We start from the raw sequence: 27356 nt of genomic DNA on the forward strand, positions 1-27356 counted from the left end.
TTTAGGAGAATAGTAAAGGTGGCCTGTAAAAATGGAAGGGTTGAATTCAAAAACTGGAGCACAGTGCAGTTTGGAAGCCTCTCTAAGGCAACTCAAGGAGGCTGTGGACCTACGAGACCTCAGAACAAAGCTAATATTATTAATATATCTTGTATCACTTGAGAAAAATGTAGTTATCGGTTGTCTACCAAATTTCAAAATGCAATTTGGAGTTTTAAAATATATATAATCAAATGTACACAACAAATTCCAATTTTTTAAATAAGACAAGGAAAACTAAATAGAAACACTAATGTTTCATCAGAGGTAAGCTTGAATTCAAGTAACAGAAAATTTGACAAATATTCTTAAAAATTTAAATTAAGGGTGGACGACAGACAATCAAACCAAACACATAGCCTTCAGTAAGCTGTCTGCTGTAGATTACCTGTAGATATTCAGATTGTTCTAATTTCAGAGAATTCATGATATGCAACAATAAGTATATGAAAAATAGTGTGAATCCTTACTCTTCATTCATTCTTTTTTTTCAGAGATGGGGTCAGGCAGTGTGTCAGTGAGAATCCTTACTCTCTTTTTATTTTTATTTTTTGTAAAGATGGAGCCTCACCATGTTGCTCAGGCTAGAATGCAGCGACTATTTACAGGTGCAATCACGGCACACTACAGCCTCAAACTCCTGGACTTAATCCATACCCCTGCCTCAGCCTGCCAAGTAGGTGAACTATAAGCACGAGACACTACACCTACCTCTTACTCTCCCTTCCTGACCCAGGAGACTATAGATGACCACCCTGTATTCCCTCACTTTAAAAAACCTCTGGAAGAGGAGCTATTTCTGTAGGAGGAGGTCTAATTCAGACACAGCTATTCTACGTCCTGGATGTCTATAGCTTTCTCCACTGCCACACCCACTCCCACAAAGCACCTCAGCTTTTACTTGCCCCTCATCAAGTCAAGGGTGAATCCGGTACAGAAGCCAAACAAAAAATCCAAGATTGGTGTTCATAAGGCAAGGGGTGATAAACATCTTTTGTAATCCTAAAGATGAAGGGAAGAATAGTGCACATTTTCTGTATATTCAGTATTCATCTTTTCATCTTTATGTTATAGCTCTATGATTAATTGCCCTGCTTTGCTTAGAAATGCCTCTGTGAGAATAAAATCTGGGTCTTTATAAATTGTTCTTTTCTGAAATATTATGCCCTCTATTAGTATAAATGTTTCAATATTTTTGTTAGGATATTGGGGAGGGTGTACGGCACTTGGGGAATTTATTGTTTGCTTTTTGACTGCCTTTGACTTACTGTAGTCTCAAATATAAAAATAAAAGGGAAAAGTGCATAGCTTGCAGGTTTGCACTACCTCAACATGCACTTCTCTTAAAGCAGATGCAGAGATTTTCTAACAGAGTACATTTTTGATCAAATGGTTTACACACAACACAAAAACTGTTCTAGATAAGAGGCAAGGGGGTTGGCTAGGAAATAGGAGAGAGACAAACTAATTGTATATTCACAGAATTTAAAACTCAGAAGGACGTCAGACACCAGATAATCCATTATTTTGTGTTGCAGAAAACGCTGACCCTCAAGATGAACCCTCAAAATGATTATCACTGTCAAATAGGTCTGGGAGTCACTGAATATTATATATTACACCTTCTTTCGGATATACAGAGTGAACATTCAGTTACTAAATGTTCTAAAAGTCCTGCAACTCAAAAAGCAAAAACATTTTTAATCCATTGTTTCTCAATCCATTGTTTTATCTTCCTGCAATATCCCACAGAACCAATGTTTTTCCTTACAGATCCTCCTTTGGAAGTGCCGATCTTATGCAATCATTTTAAGGAAACTGAGGTTCAAAGATATTAACTGGCTTGGCCTAAAACCTATCACTAATTGGCGGCTGATAATTCAGCAAACAGCATGATGAGAGTTTAGATAAAAGTGAGAAACAAGCAAAGATCTCAACATCTTTCCTTTCCACCTACACCTTACAAGGAAAAAGTTACCTCCTCTATTTCCCCATCTCAGTCCCCTTGCTTGGACTCATATTCCCCCAGCTTTCACTTGCCTACTGGAAGAGTATGTTACCCAGCTTAGATTTATTCATTAATGAGCATGATTTTCCCCTCAGGGAAGACTTTTAACAGTGATCTTCTAAGGCTGAATCAATGACTTGCCAAAGGAGTGGCTTTGAAGGTGGGAGTGGCAGAAATCTGGGAGATAATTTAAGGCAGATGGATGTTTGTCGTTCTCCTCAAATTTCTTTATTTTAGGGATTTCTCTGACAGGACAGGAGTTAGATCGGATCGAAAAGTTTTTTTTAATCTATTATAAAGCAGATGATAATTTCTTTACTAAAAGTCCTTTAGCTCCACCTTCTCTGCCCACTCTTCCTTTCCATTTCCGTGTTCAATCTTATTCAGTACACTGCTTCTCCAGAAGAGATCTGAAACCCACATGCAATGCCAGAACTGCCCAGAAGCTACCGGAAATGAGTTTGCTCACTTCTCTAGTGTCTTGTAGACGCTATGGCACTGTACCTTTCTTGAATTTGCATGTCCTAGCTGAAAACTGTCTCCTCTAGCAAAGATCTCTCCTAGACAGTTCCCAACTAAGAAGAAAGTACCATTATAGACAGTACATATCCTTAAAATGCTATTCTATCTATGAAATGCAGTGCCCTTCATTTAGAAAGATGAGCCACTGAATAGCTTTGGTGAGAAAAATTTTTTTGTACCATGTTGATTTTTGCTTGCCTGGTTCACCTTACCAAAGAATAACAATATTGGCAACAGGAGGAGTTGAACCCTGAGTCGTTTATCAGGACTGTGGGGAGCTGATGCTGATCTGGCCACCTCTCACCTGGTGCTCCTTAAAACAACATTTTAAGCCAGCTGGCTGTAATTCTAATCTATGGAAATAAACAGAAAGAACATTGGCCATTAGAGATTAAACAGATCTGGCCTTGTCTATTTCTTTGTTTAAAAAACACCAGCCCTAACTATGCACATTAGTCCCTTCCACAAATAGGAGGCCATATGGGAGCCCACTGATGAAAGTGTTTTTCAGTAGCATAGAAGAACAGTGTACATCTTTATACACAGTCAATTTGCTATATTGGCCTCTGGTTTACTCTATTAAGATAAGGATCAAATACATTCAACATATGCTATATCCATAACTAGGCAGCCACCATGTGATATACAGAAAAAGAATATCACTAAAATAATAAAGAAATTATACATGAATAATTAAATCAGTGTGATAAAATGGGGAATGATTATTTTCTTCCTTAAACTTTTGTGATTTTAAAAACCAGAAATTACCTACTGATATGGTGTTGTATCCCATGCAAATCTCATGTTGAAATGTGATCCCAAGTGTTGAAGGTGGGGCCTAGAATTTGGGTCATGGGGGCAGATCCTCCATGAATGATTTGGTGCCCCCCCCGCCAGGATAAGGGTAAAAATATCATACCTAACTTTCCAAAGTCCTAGGTCATGGGCAACTCAGGGCTTAGAGTCTGTTTTGTGAATACCCTCAATACCTAAAAGGTATTCATTCCAAGGACACAGCGGCAGAGTACAGTCTCTAAGAAGAATGTGTATAGCTTGTGGTATTCATTTGTTCTTCCTGGACATCCAGGGACCCAAATTAGGTGACAGTTTGTCATATAATGCAAAACCTATCCTTTCCATCTAAACCAATCTGCTATGGTTTCACGGTGATCCCTCCAAAATTCAGGTGTGGTCAATGTGATAGTATTAAGAGATGGGACTTTCTTTTTTTTTTTTTATCATTACCTCAGATATTTATTTTATTTTGTGGTATGAACATTTAAGATCTGCTCTCTTAGCAATTTTGAAACATATATTACATTATTATTAACTATAAAGTCACCTTGCTGTGCAATAGATTTTAAAACCTTATTCACACACCGGGGCCTATCACGGGGAGGGGGGAGGGGGGAGGGATTGCATTGGGAGTTATACCTGATGTAAATGACGAGTTGATGGGTGCTGACGAGTTGATGGGTGCAGCACAGCAACATGGCACAAGTATACATATGTAACAAACCTGCACGTTATGCACATGTACCCTAGAACTTAAAGTATAATTTTTTTAAAAAAAAAAAAAACCTTATTCCTTCTAACTGAAACTTTGTACCCTTTGACCGATACCCCCCCAGTACCCTTCTTTTTTTTATAATTATACTTTAAGTTCTAGGGTACATGTGCACAATGCACAGGTTTGTTACATATGTACACATGTGCCATGCTGGTGTGCTGCACCCCGTAACTCATCATTTACATTAGGTACAAGACAGGCGGGACTTTCAAGAGGTGATTACACATGAGTGCTCCTCCCTCACAAATGGGATTAGGGCTTTGTACAAGAGGCTTCTTCACGTGGCCTTAACTCACTTGCTCTTCTGCCTTTCCCTATGTGAGGACACAGCAACAAGGTACCATCTTACAAGCAGAGAGACTGTGCCCTCACCAGTCGGTGCCTTGATCTTGGACTTCTCAGCCTCAGATATGTGAGAAATAAATTTTTGTTTGATATAAATTTCCCAGTCTCAGGTATTTTGTTATAGTAGCACAACGAGTCTAAGATGCAATCCTTTGTGACTCCCCCCAGATCTTTACAGCTTTTCTCTATGAAAGGTATTCTTCTATTCAGCATATTTACTGAGGGCTTACTCTATGCAAAACATTATGTTCATGCTGGCATTCATGAGAAATAAGACTGCAAATGCAGGTAACAAAGAAGAGAATGTATAGAATGTAACAAAGAACATGTCAGTACAAAATACAGGTATACGTAAAAGAGCATGATGAGGGAATCAGGAGAAAAGGTGTCTTTGGGGAAGCTGCATTGAACTAGGCTTTGAAGGATGAAAAGCATTGTCAATTGTGGAATAATGGATGGAAGGAGACCCCTGACCAAGGACACACCTGACTGAGAACAAGTCAGTACTGCTGCAAAACTTTTTGTGAATTCACTCGGGTAGGCGATCGGGAATCTGAATTAAAAGAACTCAATAAAAGAAAATTCTCCTATGAAGTTATACATAAAAGAAAAACCATGTACTTCTAATGCCATTCCTTTGATCTTCCATGAAAAGCCACTATGTAAACGCAGGATATTACTTCTATTAAAGTCAGTATTTTTAAGTGGCAATATTTTCAGAACACTTGAAAGAGAATTTTTTGCTCCACGATTGAAAATTTTCTAAGAAATTAAATGTATTCCACATGGCAAGTCAAAGAACAGTGAAGATCTATATAGCAAGAAAATATATTCTGGGGGAATGTGCTACATCTTTTAAATTATTTATTAGCGGTATCATGCTCTTAGAAGACAAGAATTCTTGAATGTTTAATTATTTTAGGCTATATACCAATATTATGCCACACTTTCAGTTAATCAAAGCAATTTTATTAGATCAGCATTAATGGGTAGTTTTAAGTGTCAAAAAATACACGTTGGTTCCCACTCATCTGGGAAGTTAGTGCAGCCTTTTGATTTTTGTAGTTGAAGCAAATGATGCCCACACAGTGGGTAACCTACTGGCTAAAGGTCAGCCAGCTAGTTAATGGTGTAGTCGGTAAAACTGGAGGAAACTAAATAACTTGCCCAAGGTCACACAGGTAGCAACTGGTGGAGGCAGAATTACACCACAGGAGAGCCCAGACCTCCAACCTTCCCTCTACATTGCCTCTCTGCCAATGAAAAATTAACACAATCTCTCACAAGCAGGTAGAGTCCTGTGGATGAAAAACCATGCAAGCAAAAGTAGAGGGTAATAAATGCTGTTATTATAAGTGCAAATAAATGTATATATTATCTAAAGTTCTGTAACAGCATAAAATAACTAGTATTTCTAGATATCTTGAAAGAAATTTAAGTAATGTGTACATTTGGGCTAATATGTTACACTACAAGGTACTAAAAATTGTGCTTAAAACCACCTTTATTTCTCCTGCTTTTTTAGGTCATCAAAATATTAAATATTTTTTGAAAATGTTTACCCAAAATCCTACTACCAAAACACACTGACTGCATTGTTATTTAATCATCTGGAGTGCTTAAATGTACTTTTTTGATAGTTCAAGTAACAATAATGATTTCCAAAAAAAAAAAAAAAAACAGGCAAAAATAGTAGGACAATCCTGGGTTTATGAATTCCTACATCTATGGCTGAGAACAAATCACAACTGCTGCAAAAGTTGTTGTGAATTCATTCGGTTAGGTGATCGGAAATTTGAATTAGAAGAATTCAATAAAAATTCTAGCAAAAGATGAAGATTTTACACCCAATACTTTCATTTTGCCTAACAATCTATTATGTGGTAATTATGCATACACCTAAACACTTTTGAACCTATTTTTAATGTTGCTTTGCATCCTCTTCTCCAGAGAATAAGGATGAGCAGGTGGGAATGCAGGACAGGAGGTAGGGGTATTACGTAGTCTGACCTTACTGCTTTCTGTCTAAAATCCCTTGTTTTCAGATATCAACAGATGTATTCTAGTTCCAGTTTTTAATGTTTGTGAAAAAATAATGCAAATTCACTCTACTTGTAACTGTGCATGAGAATTTGACTTTGGGTATCTGTTTTATTGTAGCAACCTGACAAGGGTAAAAACGTCATAGTAACAAGTTACAGCTATGACTGTAATTGGTAGGCTGGGTGAAAACTAAAATTACTTGACAGGACATCATGCTTGGCGCTTCCCTGAGGGCCATGATTCTGTAAACTGGGCACATCCCCTATGAGACTCTGGAAGCTTTGTCTATGGAGTTACAAGAGGTATCAGCTCCTAGGGGTATGAGGCTTCTAAGTCAGGATGGCTCCAGCACCTGTCCAATATAGATCTCACCTCTTCACACCTGAGTCGTGGACCATTTCAAGAACTCCCTCAAAGAGAAGCACCTGATGGCAAGCGGGAGTTCCTGCCCTAGGGCCTTCTGGTTTTACGTAGCCTTTGGGTTGGTCTATGTTAGTCTTGGAGTCAGATTAGTTAAAGACGACTCTCTAGTAGGCAGTGGCCTTCATAATGTACACACAAGGTCCTATCCCTTGAGCCTTTATCTTCCAAGCCAGAGTTCTCTTTACATTCTGTCATCAGAAAATAGCTACTTCCCCTAAGTCCTCACTCAAAATCCTGGGCACTGGCTTGACTATGTTATTGCTCTTATACAATTCCTCCCTATCTGTCTTTCTTGAAAATGACAATAAGGGTTGCATGTTGTAACATATATATCAGATTTTATGTAAGAACAACATAAAATTTTCTGTTCTTCTGCCAAGATTCTTTCTGACAGTACCAGTGATATTACTGAATAATTTGACCACAGTGCCTTATTAAGCTAATATTGGAGAATAATCTACAATGACTCCTAGATCCCTTCTGGGGATCAGGTGTTAATATTTGTCTTAGTCCATCAGGCTGCTATAATAAAACACCTTAGCCTGGGTAATTTATAAATAACAGAATTTTATTGCTCACAGTTCTGAAGGCTGAGAAGTCCAAGATGACAACACCAGCAGATCTGGTGTCTGGTGAGGGCTTATTCTCTGCCTCATGGATGGCACCTTGTTGCTGTGTCCTCACATGGCAGAAGAGACAAGGGAGCTCCTTTCAACCTCTTTTATAAAGGCACTAATCCCCCTCACGAGGGCTCGGTCCAAAAGGCCCCACCTCTTGACACTATTACATTGGGGATTATGTTCCAACACATAATTTTGGAGGTATGCCAATATTCAGACCACAGTAACATTCAATTGTTAATATTTAATAGTTTGTGGTATAAACCACTCTGTAAAAGATTCTAGCTTATCAAGAAGGGTCAGTCAAAAAATAAAAGATGCTGACATGGTTGCAGAGAAAAAGGGAACTCTTATATACACTGCTGGTGGTATTGTAAATTGGATCAGCCATTGTGGAAAGCAGTTTGGTGATTTCTCAAAGAACTTAAAACAGAATTACCACTTGACCCAGCAATCCCATTAGTGGATATATACCCAAACGAATACAAATTGTTCCACATAAAGACACAAGAATGTGTATGTTCACTGCAACACTATCCATAATAGCAAATACATGGAACCAGCCTAAATGCTCATCAACAGTAAACCGGATTTAAAAAACATGGTACATAAACACCACGGAATACTATGCAGCCATAAAAAAGAATGAGATCACATACTTTGCAGCCAAATGGATGAAGCTGGAGGCCATTATCCTAAGTGAACTAATCCAAGAACAGAAAACCAATTACCACATGCTCTTATAAGTGGGAGCTAAACATTGAGAACACATGGACACAAAGACGAGAATAACAAACACTGGGGTCTACTTGAGGGTAAAGGGTGGGAGGAGAGTGAAGAATGAAAAATTACCTATTGAGTACTATGCTTCTTTCCTGGGTGAGGAAATAATCTGTACACCAAATCCCTGTAACATGCAATTTGCCTATATAACAAACCTGTGTATGTACCCCTGAATCTAAAATTAAAGTTTTTTTAAAAGGGGGCCTGAGCTAACTGGGATTATATACACTGGTGTCCACAGTGGGAGAAAAAGATAATGAACCCAAGCCAAAGCCTGAAAGAGAGATAAAATCCAGAGCCAAGGAAAGAAACAAAACACCAGCCTCAAAGCACAAAACAAACTGAAATGAGAGATGGATGCAAGTGGCAGGAGCTGGATCAAAACTTGAGAATAAGCCAGAGGATCCCAGATGACCAGCACAAACCACTTTCGTGGCCCTGGGGTCATATGGTACAAAGACTGCCAGGATAACTTACAGAGAAACAATTAAACTAAGACGTGAGTTAATCATATGACCTCAGAGGATACAATGGGCCCTAGAAACTCTTCTTATTTCAAATTTCTACATGCCTATCAGAGTTTTCAATCCTTTCATTCAATTCAAAACATTCAAACATATTTACTGGGAGAGTCTTCTGTGCTAGACACCAAGGCAAGTACTACATAGAAAGGAAAGAAACAGATTTGGTGCCTGTCCTCATAGCACTTACAGTCTAGAAAGAAATCAGCAATGCTTCTATAACTTGGTTCTTCGAATCCTAAGAGTTACGGCAAAAACAAAATCTTTTTACATTTCCTAGTTCTATTTTAAAAAGCACAGGTGTTCATCTTCAACCACATTTTTTCCTAACACTAAATACAAAAAATAAAAAAAAAAAAAAAGTTATTTCAACATGCTGCCCTTTTCACATGGGGAATTCAGAGGGGAGAAAAAGGCAACATTTTCAACTACAGATTTTCAGAAGACAAAGAAATGATAATCAATTGAGCCTTTCTATTAAGACTACACGAATCCTGAGATTATAATACTAAATCTTATTTTCGTAATGTTTTGTCTTATAAGAATAATATGTGTTTAATGTAGAAAATTTGGAGAAAACAGGTAAAAGAAGATAATAAAAATCACTTCTAATCCCATAATACTTAGAGATAGTCACGTTAATATTTTGATGTATTTCCTTCCACATAGAGGATTTATTTATATAAACTTATTCAACCATATATATTTTTAAAATAGCACCACATTAATACAGAGTTTTATATCCTATCCCTTTTTCTAACATTGACTTTAACTTGGTGGACACATGTTTTTAGAGCGCTGAGAGACTATTAGCCAGCTATGTTGTCTGCTGATGGGAACAGAATTTAAAACTATCTCCAGGCCGGGCGCGGTGGCTCACGCCTGTAAGCCCAGCACTTTGGGAGGCCGAGGAGGGCGGATCACAAGGTCAGGAGATCGAGACCACGGTGAAACCCCGTCTCTACTAAAAATACAAAAAATTAGCCGGGCGCGGTGGCGGGCGCCTGTAGTCCCAGCTACTCAGGAGGCTGAGGCAGGAGAATGGCGTAAACCCAGGAGGCGGAGCTTGCAGTGAGCCGAGATCGCGCCACTGCACTCCAGCCTGGGCGACAGAGCGAGACTCCGTCTCAAAAAAAAAAAAAAAAAAAAAAAAAAAAAAAAAACTATCTCCTATAAATGTTCTTGGGATTGCTTTTTCCAAGTACACTTGTCTTCGATCTTCCATTTTGACTTTAATCTTCTATTATTTTTCTTCCTATTTAGATTGTCTTTTAAGTTATTTCTATAGTTCAACTTTAGCAGCTTGGTTTTTACTTACCATAAGAACTGCATATCACCCGTAAGCATTTATAAAAGTGTTAAATTAGAGCATCCCCAAACTACTTCCTGGAAGAGGCTATTTGTCCACTCAGAGACATACCTATTGATCTCCATTTTTTGTTTCTTGTTTCCTTAGTCAATTTCCCATTCATAAGAAAGGGTCATGAATGAGGAGGGAACTGGAATTGGAAACATGGTTAGGCTTTCTGAAACATTAAAATATATTTCCTGTAACACTTAGCAACCAACATATAGTCATGTATCACTGAACAATGGGGATATGTTCTGAGAAAGCCATCATTAGGTGATTTTGTCACTGTGTGAACATCACAGAGTGTATTTACACAAGCCTGAAGCCTACTACACACCTAGGTTATATGGTATAGCCTTTTGTTCCTAGGTTACAAACCTGTGCAGTATGTTACTGTATTAAATACTACAGGCAACTGTAACACAATAGTAAGCATGTGTGTATCTAAACATAGAAAAGGTACCATAAAAATACCGTATAAAAGAAAAAAGATACACCTCTATATAGGGCACTTACCATGAATGGAGCTTGCAGGACTGTAAGTTGCCCTGGGTGAGTGAGTGAGTGGCAAGTGAGTGAATGGGAAGTGAATGTGAAGGCTGAGGACATTACTATAGACTACTATAGATTTTATATACACTACACTTAGGCTACCCTAAATTCATTTTAACATTTTTCTTTCTTCAATGATAAACTAACCTTCGTTTACTGTAACTTTTTTATTTTACAAACTTTTATATGTTTTAACTTTTCGATTCCTTTGTAATTAACACTTAGCTTAAAACACAAACACATGGTACAAATGTATTTTCTTCAAATCCTTATTCTGTAAGCTTTTTTGCTATTAAATAAAAACATGTTTTAAACTTTTTTGTTAAAAACTAAGACATAAACACACACATTAGCCTGCGCCTACACAGGGTCAGGATCATCAATATCACTGTCTTCCACCACCACATCTTGTCCCACTGGAAGATCTTCAGGGGCAATAGCATGCATGGAGCTGACATCTCCTATGATAACAATGCTTTCTTCTGGAATACCTCCTGAAGACCTGCCTGAGGCTGTTTACAGTGAACTTTTTAAGAATATAAGTAGGAGTACTCTCTAAGATAATGATAAATCACATTAACAGTAAATACATAAACCAGTAACATAGGTATTTAATATCATTCTCAAGGATTATGTACTGTACATAATTGTATGTGCTATACTCTTATAACACTGGTAATACAGTAAGTGTGTTTACACAAGCATTACCACAGGTGAGTAATGTGTTGTGCCACAACATCACCACGGCTAAGATGTCACTAGGTGATAGGAATTTTTCAGCTCCATTATACTCGTATGGGACCACCATCACATAAGTAGTGCATTCTTGACCCAAACATTGTTATGAGGTGCATGACTGTATTTTCCTTCTTTAACTCTAATACGTCAATCCCTCTTTTCTTCAGAAAAAAAAAAAAAATTGTGACTTGCTGTAATCTGTGTTTACTTTGAATATCCATCTCCCCATCATCCACAGGGACACTGGCCTGGTTTCTTTGCCCCCAGTCCTTCTGGAAACCCTTCCCCTAACTGGATCCCCTAAAGACACCAGCCAATGCCCCAGCAATACCCCAGATTGCTGTCACATACACACTAGGCTTCTTCAATATACTTAGGTGAAGGCCATCTAGTCTTGGCGATTTATCTCTAACTAGTCTGCTGATTAGGTCTGGAATATCCTCAGCACTTGCCACTTCTTGATCTATTACCTCCAATGTGTGTATTGCTTGAGAAAGCATGGGTGTAGGAATATTACTCAGCAAAAACAGAAGCAAAGAATTCATTTACACTCTGTTTTATCTCTTTTTATCTCCCAGTACATCTTTGGTATGATGAAAGACGAGTAGTTCCACAATCCTTATTTCACAGTATTTAAGGGACTTTCATTATTGTTTTGGAAATCCATTGCAAGGATTTTTTTTTAAACAAATTCACTTTTGGTTACCCCATTTCTAGTATGCCTGGGATCTGTTGCCCTTCATAAGGTCAATTTAATAAACTGACCCTTCGAGTTTTCCTTTTTCATTATATGTATCCAAGTAAGCTTTCTTTTTCTTTTCTTTACTTTCCCTGCATGTTTTCCCTATGTGTTTAGTGTTTTACAGAGCTTGGGTACAAGACTTGTTTTTCTTATCACTTTTGGGTTCCTATAAGGTAATTCATATGCTCCCCACTTTCTTACAGGTAAATTATTTCTTTTCATTTCTTCCCTAACATACCAGCATTGAATTCCTTTTTAGAGACTGATTATACTCTCGATGTCTTTCTTTGGAGTCCCCTCTTCCATTAGAAGTCTTAATTGAATTGAAATACGCATCATTCATCATTACATGCTGCAATCTGTGTTACATCTGGTAGGCACTCTGAACATTTCCTGAAAGAATGTGTGATACCAACAGCTAACAATAACGGGGCATTTGGTAGGTGTCAGGTCCCATCCCAAGCATTTTAAATGCATTGTGTCATTAGATGTCAGGCACCAGATGGTAAACTTCACTGGCAAGGAGTTTGCACATGTATCCCTAGCATCTAGAGCAGAGCTGGTACATAATAGGCAATCACTAAATATTTGCTGCATGAATAAATTTTAAAAACTACATGAGGTAGGTGCATTATTCATGCGTTACACATAAGAAAACCAAAGCACAGAGAAGTTCAATCATCTTTTGAAGTTCCACAGTTAGTATATGTTAAGACAAGAATTGAATCCAAAGCCCGCATACTTAACCAAGACTTACTACTAGTAAGCTCAACACTTCACCACATTGTTGCAAATGAAATTAATCCCATTAATAGATATTATGCAATGACACAAGTAAATACTGTAAGCAATCATATTCCAAGAAAAGATTTGCAAATGAGTCCTTAAAAAATAATCAGATAGACAGATATCTTTATGCTTCTTATTACTAGCTTTGCAAGTAAAAATATGATTTCTCTTTAACCAATGTCTTCTGCTACATTTGTACACAAGTCAATGAGGATTTCAGGACTTTTGATAAGTGGGTGCTTTTTGTGTTTCCAGAGCAGTTCTGATTTTATTTAAGTCATCAATTTTGTCAATTCTCTTTAAAAATAATAGCACTAATGAGATACTCATTTATTGTTTCTATTGTTACTTGTCTACAGAGCTTACAAAGAGTGTGTTTATAAAATAGGAGACTTACCTATTTCTCACGCATCTCTCCTACTGTTCCTTGGTTTTTCTGAAACATGACCATTAGGACATCGTCCTTTAGGGTTTTGATTGTATGTACCTTTAACAACTCATTAGCAAAACTAATGTATCTCTTTGAAAAGGGTAGCTCTCTAAAATCATTCTTAGTTTTCACCTTAAATCTTTATCAGCTCTCACGTTAGTGGGAGCTAAGTGATATTTACAGACAGCAAAGCCTTTTGGGGATGAATCATAATGGTCCCTCAAGCTACAGGTTAAACATTAAAAAGGTGCAGAAATCAGAAGTAGGTAAACACCAAAAAGGAAGGAAGGAAGGGGAGGAGTGAGGGAGGAAAGAATTTGAAAAACACTTGACTTTAAACTCTTCTATTGATCTTGGAAAAGTCAATCTTTGAAAGCCTCAGTTGTTTCATCTGTGAAATGGGGATGATAAAGATATTATTTCCTCAGACACTTTAACAGCAGATTTCAATGTGCCATATAAACTATCCAGTATGATACAACACATGGTATGGTTTTTTACTTGACATTATTTGCCTAAAATCAGCCCCATTTATTCATTATGTACTATAAACATTCACCTTACAAAGACTGCCAACAGTTTCAGAGTGTAGCTTCATCAACTGTCTGTCTTATTTGGTCTGGAAGCATTTCCATTATTTTTAACCCAAGGAACCAATTTACAATTTTTAACAAGCTTTGTGTGCCTACAAGCTCAGCAAGCTTACTGTGTGCTCTCAGGACCAGAGTACTATAAACATCTATTTAAGCCTCTTTTAAGTCCTGTTTCAGTCTGGTGCCTTTGGTCGAGGTGGAAACTAAAACTGAAAACAGATAGATGTTTTACATTTAAATGGGTTTAACATAAATGTGCATTAAGCCATTTCACGGGCGATTGCACAAATATCTTTTGCAAACTTGGTACACGTGAGCGCATATACAGTAACCATTAATGTCTTCTAGAGAAATAAGGTGCAGATCTCAAATTTTAAACAGCTAGCTCGAGTTCCTCTCACTCGAAAGAAAATGTAATGGCTTTAAGGGAATTGCTCTAATAATATCATGGCATCTGCAATGGCTGGCCAGAGCAGAGCAGAACAGAGTGTATGTCACCGCAAGTCAATTTAACAAGAAATAAGCTTCCCCCTGGAGAATCTAAACTCCCTTGCCTCCCACAAAGAAAATTGAATTTTGGAGGTCACACCTTGGGTAGGTTACCAGAGAAAGAAGCTTAACATTCTTTTTGTTACATGCTCTGGGAGGTCAATGCTGTTCTTCCAACAAGTCACTACCAAAGACCCTCTTCCATCCCCCCAACCCCCACCCAATTCTCTCCCCCTATCCCATTATAACAAGTCTTCAGAGTCCTCTAGGAAACGGGATGTGATTGTGACACTTGAAAATGCCAAGGACCACACCGAAGGCAATCATGCTCAAACACCAAGTTTTGAGCCTTGCAGTGAGGAGCAGGGCAGATACCGGGGCGGGAGAGGGGACTGGAGGAGGGCAGCCGCAGAGACGGTAAGGATGTGGTGGGGGTCAGAGTGAGTCACACCGTCAGACAGCAAGCTTTAGGTTGTAACTGAACGCTTAGCCAAATGTGAATCAACCGAACTGCTGTTACCAGAGAGAAAAACAGGTCGCCAAGTCAAGCCCAGGCCAATTCCCAACTCTGTGGGTGGCTGGCCTCTTCCCCGAGTCGTCGGGGTGAATGGCTGAAAGGCCTAGCGTGGTCTTGCAGCTGCGGGGAGGTACCCCCAGCACACTGCACCTCCCTCAGAAGCTCCGGGTGAGCGCAGGAGGGCCACCGCCACCGCCCCCCGCCCCGCAGCAACATGTGGGGTGCTGCCAGTCCGCCGCCCTGGAACTCCCTCCAGCTGGAGTTCCTGGTGGACGCATGCTGGGCAGTGGGAAGATGCTGAATTACTACTCCTGGGAAAGGTTCCTCCAGCCTTGAACTTGGCAGCTCCTGACCTTTCCATTCCACCCTCCGCGCGCCAGCCCAACACACACGAGTACACACGCCCCTCTGGACCCGTTAAGGTTGGCGCTGGGCTCTCTGCCCACTCGGAGCAAAACGCCAGAGGCCGGGACCCCAGTTCCTCTGGCCCCAGGGGGCTGCCCTAACACTGGGTAGTTCCAGCGACTCAGCGCACTCCCCGGCTTGGCCAGGCCCCGCCTGAGCCGGGGCCGCTGGCACCAACCCCCTGTTCTTTTGTGCTCTCCCGGGAAGCCCGCCTCTACTCACCCGGGCTGCGCGCGGATTCCGGCCGCCAGCTGCAGCCCGCTGCCCCATCCCACGAACACTGCGGCGCCCCCAGAGTGTGCAATGCGGCGCCCCGCCAGCGCGCTGCCGGAGCCCGGGAGCTCAGGGAGGGAGCGAGTAGGAGGGAGCGAGGGAGCTCGGCGGGGAGAGGCGGGGGGCGGCTGGGGGCGCGCGCGCCACTCCCACTCGCGCCGGGCACTGGCCGCCGCCCGCAGCCGCGGCCGGCCCGGCCTCGAGGGCCGCGGGACCAATCAGCGCGTGCGGAGGGAGCGGAGCCCTCCGCGGGGCGCGCTCATTGGCCCGGCGCGCGCGACCCAACTCCACGAGAATCGGCCTGAGCGCCAAGTCTGCAAACTCTGGCCCGCGGGAGCCGACCGCCCGGCGCAGGTGGGGCACCGGGGCGCCGCGCTCCTGCCCGCAGGGTGAGCGGAACTGGAGAGATTTGGGACCTGCCTGGGAAGCCTGTTCCCAGTGAGCATTGGAAGCGAGCAGTGTTTGCTGAGGGTGCACCGATTCCTTCCTGTGCGCGACCCCCTGCCCCTCTTCCTGGCCGCCAGTCAGGCGGTTGTGTGCATGGCAGGAGGCCCGGCAGTGTGAAATGACCCCAGCCATCCCCTGGGCCCCGCGAAATACGTCGGACCGCAGAGTTCAAGAGCAACTGAAGCTCCTAACCCAGGGCAGGCAGAGACCACTTGACGTTTGCAGTAAAAGACCCAGGCTGCTGGGCAGAGGATGGAGACGGTGGGAAGAGCCAGGAAGGCAGGTCTTAGGAAGTGGGAATCCGGTTATGGGTTTTGGTGAAAAAAAGTCCAGGGCATAATACTGCCATCCTCTGCCCAAGCCTTTCTCCAGGTAAAGCCCCTGCAGCCCTCTTGGGACGTATTGGTTTTTCTCTTCCTTGTTGTAAATCCTGTCTGACCCCCCTGGACATTTCGATCTATAGTCTTAGAGTGGAAGTGGGTCATAGTCCTACTCTCAGAGCAGCGCGGGGGCCCGGCGGGGAGCCGGGGTGACCAGGTCCCCGGGAAGATCTGGAGGAAGGACTCCGCGGGTACGCCCGGGAGTTCGGAACCAGCGTCCCCACCGCCGCCCTGAACTTGGCTTGCAAGTCTCCCTTCGTGAGGGCGGCCCGCCCTGTGGCTATTTGTCCATCCTTGAGACCCCTTCACTTTCTCCTTGGATTTTCTACCCCTGGAGCATTTTCTCAGGCCTCTCCTGAACCACCCTGCCTCCGATCTTCCAAATAATCTATCCATCTCGACATAAAAGCATTGTTATTCTTTTTTTAAAAAACTTCCTTCCCCAGTCCCTCTTTTTGGAAGAGCCTAGGATAACCTGTTTTTGATCGACAGCTGGTAGACCTCAGAAACTTTTTCTGTTAGTGTATGTGCACAGGCTTGCCCAAGCTCAGGGTTCAGGTAGGCAAAAAACAGCGCCCCCTCAAGGTAGAGATCGCTGCCGGGCTGTCTTCCTGCAGGGCTCAGCGTAGTGAATGAATTTAATATTAATTAATCAACCTGAAATTGGAAATGTCCCTCCGTGTCTAGGCAGGTTACCTCTGCGGGTTAGCATCTACTAATGAGGGCATGTCCCGGGTGTCACTGCTGACACTCATTTAGTTTCCAGTTGGCAGTTCCAGTCCACGTACTTACTTTATTTTTAAAAAATCGGTGTATAGTTTAGTGAAAATACTCATATTTGGGCTCAAAGTGAAGGTTAACGTATTAATGCAATTTATGAGAGCCGAGTTCCTGGTAGAGATGGAACCCTTAGGATCTCTTTTCAGAAATATATTTTCAAAGAAGGCTAGAAATACATGCATATGAAATGTCTGCAGTGGTTATCTCTGCGTGTTGGGATAATGGATGGTTTTCTTGTTCTTTATGGTATTTTCTAAAGAACATTAATATTAATTTAAAAAAATTTTTTAAATATGTTGACTACCAACATGCAACACTCCTCAGTCATCAGAAGAGCGAAAATGTTAAATCTTCCTTCTGCTTTTCCCTTCACATCTTATCAATCGCCCAGTCCTGTGTTTCTGTCTCCTAGGATGACTTCCAGATCCATCCCTCCCAGCATCTCTATTTCACTGCCAGACCTCATCATGCCTTACCAGCGCTTCAGCAACAGGCTTTCACTGCTCTGCTCTCCAGTCGGCCACACGCTGCCCTCTCTATTTGGGAATCACTAATGTAATCATGTCACTTTCAAGCTTAAAATTCTTCAGTCCCCCAACCCCACTTTTAGGAAGTTCAAATAGAGCCTGGTTGGCAAGGCGTTTCCTTCCCAGTCTGTTCCCAGCCTTCCACATTGGTCTTGTCTTCTGTCCTCACACTTATGCAGGCAGGATGGTTCTACTCCACATACAACTGTCTGTCCATGGACCTTCACACACCCGTGTCTAAGATTTCACAGTGCTAGAATGCTGTCCTTCTCTTCCTTCTCAACTATCTCCTGCCTCAACAGCAATTCCTATCTTTGCTTCAAGATTCACTTCAAATCCCACCTTTTTAAAAATCAAGTCTTCGAAACTGCCAGGGGCAGAATTAAGCAACGCCTTCTTTATACTCCTGGAGTGCACGAAGAGAGAGATGCACTGTTTTTTTTTTTTTTAAGCCCTCTCCTCACCGCTGCCCAACACAGCAGAGTGCCATCCTCTGTTTCACTGCTGCTGAGTCTGCCAGCTCACATTTACCACAGTTGGTCTCACCCTGCACCTTCCCAACCTGCCCAGCTCTCACTACAGATCTGTTTATTGATTATTTTGTTGTTGTTGTTTTGTTTATGTTTTTGCTTTTGAGACAAAGTCTCGCTCTGTCGCCCAGGCTGGAGTGCAGTGGCATAATCTTGGCTCACTGCAACCTCTGCCTCCCAGGTTCCAGCGATTCTCATGTCTCAGCCTCCTGAGTTGTTGGTGCCCAGCTAAGTTTTGTATTTTTAGTAGACAGATGGGGTTTCACCATTTTGGCCAGGCTGGTCTTGTACTCCTGACCTCAGGTGATCTGCCCATCCTGGCCTCCGAAAGTGCTTGGATTACAGGCATGAGCCACCATGCCCAGCCTTGTTTATTGATTATTTTAAAAGCAGCCCTTTCTGATTTTTTAAATTAATGTGTATTTTTATTTAAATAGCTCTGGAAGTACAAGTGGTTTTTGGTTACATGGGTGAATTCTATGATGGTGAAGTCAGATTGTAGTTTACCCATCACCCGAGTAGGAGAGAAACACTTTAGATCAAATAGTCACATGAACAATTTCAAACTGAGATAGGCATGAAGACACTACTACACGTACAAAAAGAAACCTGGTTCATTTTGAACATGTGTCAATCACACTTCTTACCACATTGTGTTATCCATTTATCTATTTATTGCAAGTTCTTGGTCCCATCATATGAATACCCCCATGTAGAACACAGTGCCTGGTTTATAGTGGGTGTCAGTAAATATTCTAAAATGAATGGGTAAATAAATGAATTGGTATTTGAAACCCCATGAGGCATTTTATTTCATGTGTTTACATGCAACTATTACCCAAAATTGAAAAGAGATTAGTTCCGTGTTTTAAAAATTATTAGATCCTTGTCTCATCTTTCTTAACTCTAATTTGTGTTTTCTGCACAAATTATCTAATGTCTTCTTATTTAATTTCACATTTAGGAGATATAGGTAATTATTATTTACATACATGTAGATAATGTTATTGCTAGGAGGAATTTTTTTTTTTAGAAATTTTAATATATAAAAATTGAAGGTTGAAATTGCAAAGCCAAAAGCACAATACATAACAAAAAGCAAATCAATTGGACTTTCTAAAAGTTAAAACATTTTCTCTGCAAACGACTCGGTTATGAGAATTAAAAGACAAGCATAGACTGGGAGAAAATAGTTGCAAATCATACACCTGACAAAGGGCTTGTAGCTAATACATACAAAGAACTCTCAAAACTCAACAATAAGAAACCAACCAAATTTTTTTAAATGGCCAAAAGATTTGAACAGAGACTTTACCCAAGAAGATATATGGGTGACAAATAGCACATGAAATGATGCTCAATATCATTAGTCTTTAGTGAAATGCTAATTAAAACTGCAATGATAACTTCTAGACACTTATTAGAATGTCAAAAAACAAAAAACAAAAAAAACACCTGACAATACCAAGTGTTGATGAGGCTGCAGAGCAACTGAAACTCTCATACAGCACTGGTGAGGGTGGTGCAAAATGGTATGTCCGCACTAAAAATAGTTTTGCCACTTTTATAAAATTCAATATACACCTAACCATATAACCCAATAATCCTATTCCTACATACAGACATATATTGTTTTATTTCACTTCACTTCATTGCATTTCAAAGATACTGCATTTTTTTTTTTTTTTTTTTTTTTTTTTTTTTTTTTTTTTTTTTTACAAATTGAAGGTTTGAAGTACCTCTGCATTGAACAGGTCTATCAGTGCCATTTTCCCAACATGTGCTCACTTTGTGTTTCTGTGTCACATTTTAGTAAATCTCACAATATTTCAAACTTTTTCATTATTATTGTATTCATTATGGTGACCTGTGATCAGTGATCTTGGTTGTTACTATTGTAGTTGTCTTGAGGGGCCGTGGACCATGCCCAAATAAGACAGCAAGCTTAATTGATAAATGTGTGTGTTCTGACTGTTACACACCAACAAGCCATTCTCCATCTCTCTTTCCTCCAGCCTCCCCATTCCCTGAGGTGCAACAGTATTGAAAATAGGCCATTAATAACCCTACAATTCCCCCTAAGTGTTCCAGTGAAGGGAAAAGTTGTATGTTTCCCACTTTAAATCAAAAGCTAAAAATGATTAAGCTTAGTGAGGAAGGTATCGAAAGCTGAGATAGGCCAAAGCTAGGCCTCTTGTGCCAGTTAGCCAGATTATAAATGGAAAATTCCTGGAAGGAAATTAAAAATGCTACTCCAGTGAATACAAGAATGATAAGAAAGCAAAACAGTCTTGTTGCTGATATGAAGAAAGTTTCAGTGGTTCAGATTAAAGATAGCTAAAACATTCCCCTAAGCAGAAGCCTAATCCAGAGCAAGGCCCTAACTCTCTTGACTTCTATGAAGGCTGAGAGAGGTGAAAAAGCTGCAGGAAAAAAAAAAAGTTACTAGAGGTTGGTTTATGAAGTTGAAGGAAAGAAGCCATGCCCCTAACATGAAAGCACAAGGTGAAACAGCAAGTGCTGATGGAGAAGCTGCAGCAAGTTATCCAGAATATCTAGCTAAGATCATTGATGAAAGTGGCTACACTAAACAGCGGATTTTCAATATAGACAAGGCAGCCTTCCATAGGAAGAAGATGCCATCTAGTAATTTCATAGCTATAGAGAAGTCAATGCCTGACTTTAAAGCTTCACGAAGCAGACCAACTCTCTTTTTAGGGGCTGATGCAGCTAGTGAAGCTACCCTATTTACCATTCCAAAAATCCTAGGGCCCTTCAAAATTATACTAAATCTACTCTGTTTATGCTCTTTAAATAGAATAACGAAGTCTATATGACAACACATCTGTTTACAGCATGGTTTGCTGAATATTGTAAGCTCATTGTTGAGACCTACTGCTTAGAAAAAAAAAAAAGATTTATTTCAAAACGACTACTACTCATTGACAATTCACTTACTTATCTCAGAGCTCTGATGAAAATGTACAAGGAGATTCATGTGTTTCCTTGCCTGATAACACAACATCAATTCTGCAGCTCATAGAGCAGGGAGTCATTGTTGGGGTGATCAGACCCAACACCAGGTCATGGGAGCGAAGAAGTCCAATGGAGTCAAAGGAATGAGAAAAAGACAGTTTGAGAGAGAAAGTGGGACCAGGGGGCCATAGAGAGTGCAGAGGTTGCAAAGGCCCTGAGCTCTGGGAGCCCACACTATTTATTGGTGCTCAAACAAACAGGTGGTGAGGATGTGGGGGTTGAAAGGAAACAGTGTATCAAGTGAATGAAAAAATATATGGCTGCTTGAGATAATGGGAGTGCTAGAAGCAAGGAGCCAGCAAGTCTAGCAGACATGCAAGCCCTGCCTCAGCTTCTCTCCCAACACTGAGCTTTTCTCCCAACATGCCCCCTCTTCTCTTTTTTGTAAAAACCACCACAGCTATCATTGTTACTAGCATAAGGTGGCCTCTTTTTTAATTAATTGAGCAAGGCAATTGCAGGCTGTATAGCCCTTAATTGCCAGTTGGTGATCCAGCTTCATTTTTCTTAGCACTTATTCAAAATGGAGTTGCTGTGGTTCAAATGCTTCCCACATATCTCCCCTTTCCCTTTTACAAGAAGACCCTTAATCCTAGGGGTTGCATAAGGATGAAGGTCCATCTTCTGTACTTCTTCATGCTGAATAAGGATGATGATACTCCTGCCTACCTATTAGGGTCTCTTGTATTCAGGGTAGAGAGGAGTTCAGTCAGAAAGCATTGGTCCGTTAAGCAACTATAGGTAAAACCTTGGTGTTCCAGCAGTTTCTCAGCATGGCTCGTACTGGGGGAACCCAGTCCATGGTTGGGATCCATGGGTCCTTCCAGTCTCCTGTTCCATGGTGGTACACATCTTGAGAGTATCTACATGGTTGTTTATCTCCTGCAAAAAGACAAGCATACCCTCACCCCCAGGTTAGTAAGTCTACTGAAACAGAAGCAAAAACTTTTGTGGCTGTAGCTGGGAGGCATGCCATTGCTGAAGCATTTGTAACTCAGTTTCTGCCTCTTTAGTTAATTACCAGGGTAAAACTTACTATTGATAACAAGAAGCAGGTCCCTTATAAGAGAAGGCACAGAGTAAGCAAATTAAGGCTTAAAAGCAATCCCTCAACCTTCAATTTGCACTGTACAGGTGCTAGATGCTGTGGCTCATGATAGATCTTCAGATGTTGGGTGGGCACCCACACAGGCCCATTTATTGTCACCTGGAGAGACATAAATCCTCTTCCCCATAAAATTATCTTTCCTTTTTCCTAGTTCTTTGTATGTGCATCCCTCCACCATATATCTTGTCCAGCCTTTTTATTCTTCTTTTGTCCTGCCAGGTGTTGTTCAGCTGCAGTGATGGGTTGATCTTTTTGTAAGTTTAAAAAATTTAATATTAATAAAGTTAAACACAATTGTATATGCAGTGTCTTATATTCCTGGTCCCCTCCCTTTTGCTTTTGTATTTGAGTTTTTAAAGTACTATTAGCTCTTTGCACTATTGCTTGTCCTTGTGAGTCATATGGAATACCCATAGTATGGGTAATATTCCATTGTTGAAAAAAATGTAGCCTTGGCTTTATTGAAAGGGAGTAGAAGTTTGGATTTGATTGGAGGCTATAATTAACCCTGCTGTATTTACAGCCTTTTCTAACTGTTTGTAGTACAACATCAGTTCTTCCCTAGTTTCAGCTGCACACAGAATATCATCCATGGAATGGATGACATAACATTTTTTAAACTGTTCTTTAACTGGCTTAATAGCTTTCCCAACGTAAGTGTGACAAATAATCAGACTATTTAGCATGCCTTGTGGTAGTACTTTCCAATGGTATGTGTCTGCTGGTTCTTAATTTTATGGCAGGAACAGTAAAAGCAAATTTTTCATAATCTTGGGCAGCTAAAGGAATGGTAAGAAAAAAAGTAATCCTTTAGATCTATCACTATGAGAGGCCAGTATTTTGGGATCATTGCTGGGGAGGGCAGCCCTGGTTGTATCATGCCCATGGGTTGAATCACAGCAATAAGAGCCCTTAAATCTGTTAACATTCTCCATTTCCCTGATTTTTTCTTAATGACAAATACAGTAGAATTCCAAGGGGAGAAAGTAGGTTCTATATGTCCTTTTTGCAATTGTTCCTGCACCAGTTCTTTTAAAGCCTCCAGTTTCTCCTGTTTCAGTGGCCATTGCTCCACCCAAACCGGTTTGGCAGTTAGCCAAACAAGAGGAATGGGAGCCGGAGGCTCAACAACAGCCGCTCCTAAAAATGACACCCCAGTCTGGTCCGATCTGTTTGCCCTTTTAATTCTAAAGGTTCTGATTGGCCATTTTTATCTTTTCCTAGTCCTTTTCCGAGGCAATATCCCGTATTTTTCATCACTTGTCTACTATGATTACTATATTTATCCATAGGAATAGATATTTCAGCATCCCATTGTTGCAGTAAGTCTCTACCCCATAAATTGACAGGAATAGATGTAATGATAGGCTGAATTGTCCAGTCCCGACCATCCAGCCCTTGACATGGTAAAATCAAAGAACTCTGAAAAATTTCCGAGGTAGCTCCTATTCCAACAATACCAATGGATGCCTTTTGCTTAGGCCAGTGCTGGGGCCATTGATTTATAGCAATAATAGAGACATCGGCTCCAGTATCTACTACTCCTTCAAAATCTTTTCCCTGAATTGTTACTGTGCAAATAGGTCTTTTGTCAGATACTTGATTAACCCAATACACAGCCTTTCATGCTGGATTAGTATTACAAAAGCCTCCTGTTCTTTTCACTGTGCTGCTTCCTAATTTTATGTAAGGTAACAGCAACAACTGAGCAATCTTTTTCCTGGGGAGGCAGACCACGGAGTCAGGGAACTAATAATTAATTGAATCTCTCCAGTAGAATCAGAGTCAATTATTCCCGTATGTACAGTAACACCTGTTAAATTTAGACTAGACCTTCCAAGTAGTAGACTGACTGTTTCTGAGGGTAAAGGGTCCCCTAACTCCCATGGGGAGCTTCTTTGGTGGCTCCCCAGGAAGTGTGAACTAAAAGATGAGTTACATAGATGTTTACAAAACACAACTGGACATTTTTCATTGTTTTGGGATAAACCAAAATAAACTTTAAAGTTTCATTTGGAGATTTCAAAACTGAAAATGCTTTCAGCAAATTCTTAGATCTTAAGAAAGTGCTTTGGATCTTAAGAAAGTATGTATTGTCCATTGTTTATAAAATAATTTACTTTCTGATCTAAAAATTTTAATACTTGAATTTAATAGGTTTTTCTTCTGGAAAAGTTCTTTGGCATTCAGGTAAAATCAATACTTTTGGAATAGTCAGCTGCATCACACTGGAATGACTGCTTTAATTTCTAAATCATCAATTAGTGTAACCCAGGGATACTGACGGCCTTGATACATAATTTAGTCTTGTCATCATAGTGTGTGGAAATCAGATCTTTGCGGGGGAAACATCTAACCCCATTTCTTTTTACCACAATGGTTCCTGCTACATTGTCATAGACTGTTTGATTAAGTTGGAAAAACAGCAGTGTGATGAAAGCAGGGAAAAAACAAGCAATCAAAAAAAATCTCGATCAAAGCTTGTATAGTGGACATTGTAATGCTAACATTTGAGAAAGGAATCACTAAAACCCAACTTAGTGCAATAAGCACTAATGTATCACATGTCACAACTCGAAGCCCCACGAGGAACTTCTCTGGGGTAGCTCCACCTGCTCCCCAAATGCAAATTATCTCATAAAAACAAACTAATAATCTGTATATAAGAGCCATAACCATCATTTTCTGAAAGTCTTCCATTGATGTCTCTTCATCTATTTCTTCTATTATATGGTGCATAGCAAACTTAGAGCTATCCTTTATCCCACTGTGATGCATAATGCTGAAGACAATGGTTGCTTTTACAAAGAAGAGAATAAAGAAATCCACCATCCTTGCCATAAATCTGTGGCCCAATGATGGAATAACATATTCTTTGCCTGCCTGTTGCCCAGTCTCACTTGGGCTTCATGAAGGGGCTGCAGATCCTACCTTCCTCAATGGAGTGGCCCAGACTTATGCCTGTACATGAGGATCCCGGGGTCCCAGGCCCACGACTGGAGCAGGGGTGCTGATGCCAGCAGCTGCCCCGGGGTCAGGCCCCACAGCCCAGGGCTCAGGAAGTAGAAGGGATTGCAATAGCCCAGCCACGGGAATGGCGGCACCATGGCCTAGGGGACAGCAGCGCCACATGAAGGGAAGCTCTGTGGGGTTTGGGGGCTGCAGCAGGTGGGGAAGGTGGCCGGGCCACTGTGCCAGGTGAGGTAGCCACAACAGGACTGCTGTAGCCACTCGTCCTCTTGCCGGGAGCACCCACAGGTGCTCAGCTGCTCTGGCTCTCCTGCAGCACCATGGCTTTGGATGCTTCACACCCCACCTGCTCCTTCAGCCCCACACAGGGCTAGAGGTCGCCTCCTGGCTCCTTCTGAGCCTGCCAGGTGGCTCTGACCTGTTAGCAGTTGTGGCCCTGGGGGCTGCTGCAGGGGCATGGGATGGCGGCGGCAGGAGAACCACTCAGGGAAGGGAAGAGCTCGTGGTCCCCTATGCCCTCGTGGTGCCCCGGGAGGGCAGCCTCTGGCTTCCTTGGGTCCCTCTGCCATCATCGCCTCAGCAGCACCCTCCATGGTACCTGTCATTGCTTGGTCTTTATACACCTTTTTTAAAAAGTCTCTTCCAATTCTCTCCCATTCATCCAACTCCATAGTCCCCTATTCCAGGAATCATGGGCTAAACTGCTTTACTGTACTAAAAAGTGATAACAAACTCTGAGTACTAACTTTTACTCCCCAACTTCATAACAAACACTTTAAAAAAAACTTAAGTAAGCAGAATGTCTGCTTTCACTTTGTCCCACTGTTACCCTGGCTCTTCTGAGTGCTCAGCTTTCCCACGGAGCTTTTTTCAGACATCCTCAGGTATCCTTTGATGATGTATCCTTCACTTTCACACGCTCTGGCATTCCTTCACTGCGATCTTTGTCACCCCATGTTGGGCAGCCAGGAATGTTGGGGTGATCAGACCCAACACCAGGTCATGGGGGCGAAGAAGTCCAGTGGAGTCAAAGGAATGAGAAAAAGACAGTTTGAGAGAGAAAGTGGGACCAGGGGGCCATGGCGAGTGTGGAGGCTGCAAAGGCCCCGAGCTCTGGGAGCCCATGCTATTTATTGGTGCTCAGACAAACAAACAGGTGGTGAGGATGTGGGGGTTGAAAGGAAACAGTGTATCAAGTGAATGAAAAACATATGGCTCCTTGAGATAATGGGAGTGCTAGAAGCAAGGAGCCAGCAAGTCTAGCAGACATGCAAGCCCCACCTCAGCTTCTCTCCCAACACTCAGCTTTTCTCCCAACAAATCATTTTGACTTTCAAGTCTTATTATTCAAGTAATACATTTTGTAAGGCTCTAGCTGCCTTTGATAGTGTTCCTCTGATGGATCTGGGCAAAGTCAATTGAAAGTCTTCTGAAAGGATTCACCATTCTAGATGCCATGAAGAATATTTGTGATTCATGGGAGGAGGTCAAAATAGCAACATTAACAGCAGTTTGGAAGTTATTCCAACCCTCATGTATGACTTTGAGGGGTTCAGGACTTTAGTGGAGGAAGTAACTGCTGATGTGGTGAAAATAGCAAGAGAATTAGAAGTGCAGCCTGAAGATGTGACTAAATTGCTGCAATGTCATGATAAAACTTTTACATATAAGGAGCTACTTCTTATGCATGAGCAAAGAAAGTGGTTTTGTGAGATGGAATCTACTCCTGGTGAAGATTCTACGAACATTGTTGAACTGACAACAAAGAATTAGAATAGTTCAGAAACGTAGTAGATAAAGCAGCAGTAGAGTTTTAGAGGACTGA

At 41.1% G+C, this 27356-nt stretch overlaps 1 protein-coding gene and 1 pseudogene across 1 annotated transcript in view; both read right to left on the reverse strand.

Annotated features, from left to right (window-relative positions):
* LYPD6 (LY6/PLAUR domain containing 6) overlaps window positions 1–15824 on the reverse strand; it is a 149381-nt gene extending 133557 nt beyond the window's left edge. Inside the window, exon 1 of the mRNA XM_050750484.1 lies at window positions 15703–15824. The gene's annotated coding sequence lies outside the window, so the exon portion shown is untranslated. The remainder of the gene's footprint in view (window positions 1–15702) is intronic.
* An 8913-nt stretch (window positions 15825–24737) lies between these two features.
* On the reverse strand, window positions 24738–26100 carry LOC126932031 (protein FAM8A1-like; annotated as a pseudogene).
* Between the last annotated feature and the right edge of the window lie 1256 nt (window positions 26101–27356).

The sequence above is a fragment of the Macaca thibetana genome, chromosome 12, assembly GCF_024542745.1.
Source record: "Macaca thibetana thibetana isolate TM-01 chromosome 12, ASM2454274v1, whole genome shotgun sequence".
Taxonomy (NCBI): domain Eukaryota; kingdom Metazoa; phylum Chordata; class Mammalia; order Primates; family Cercopithecidae; genus Macaca; species Macaca thibetana.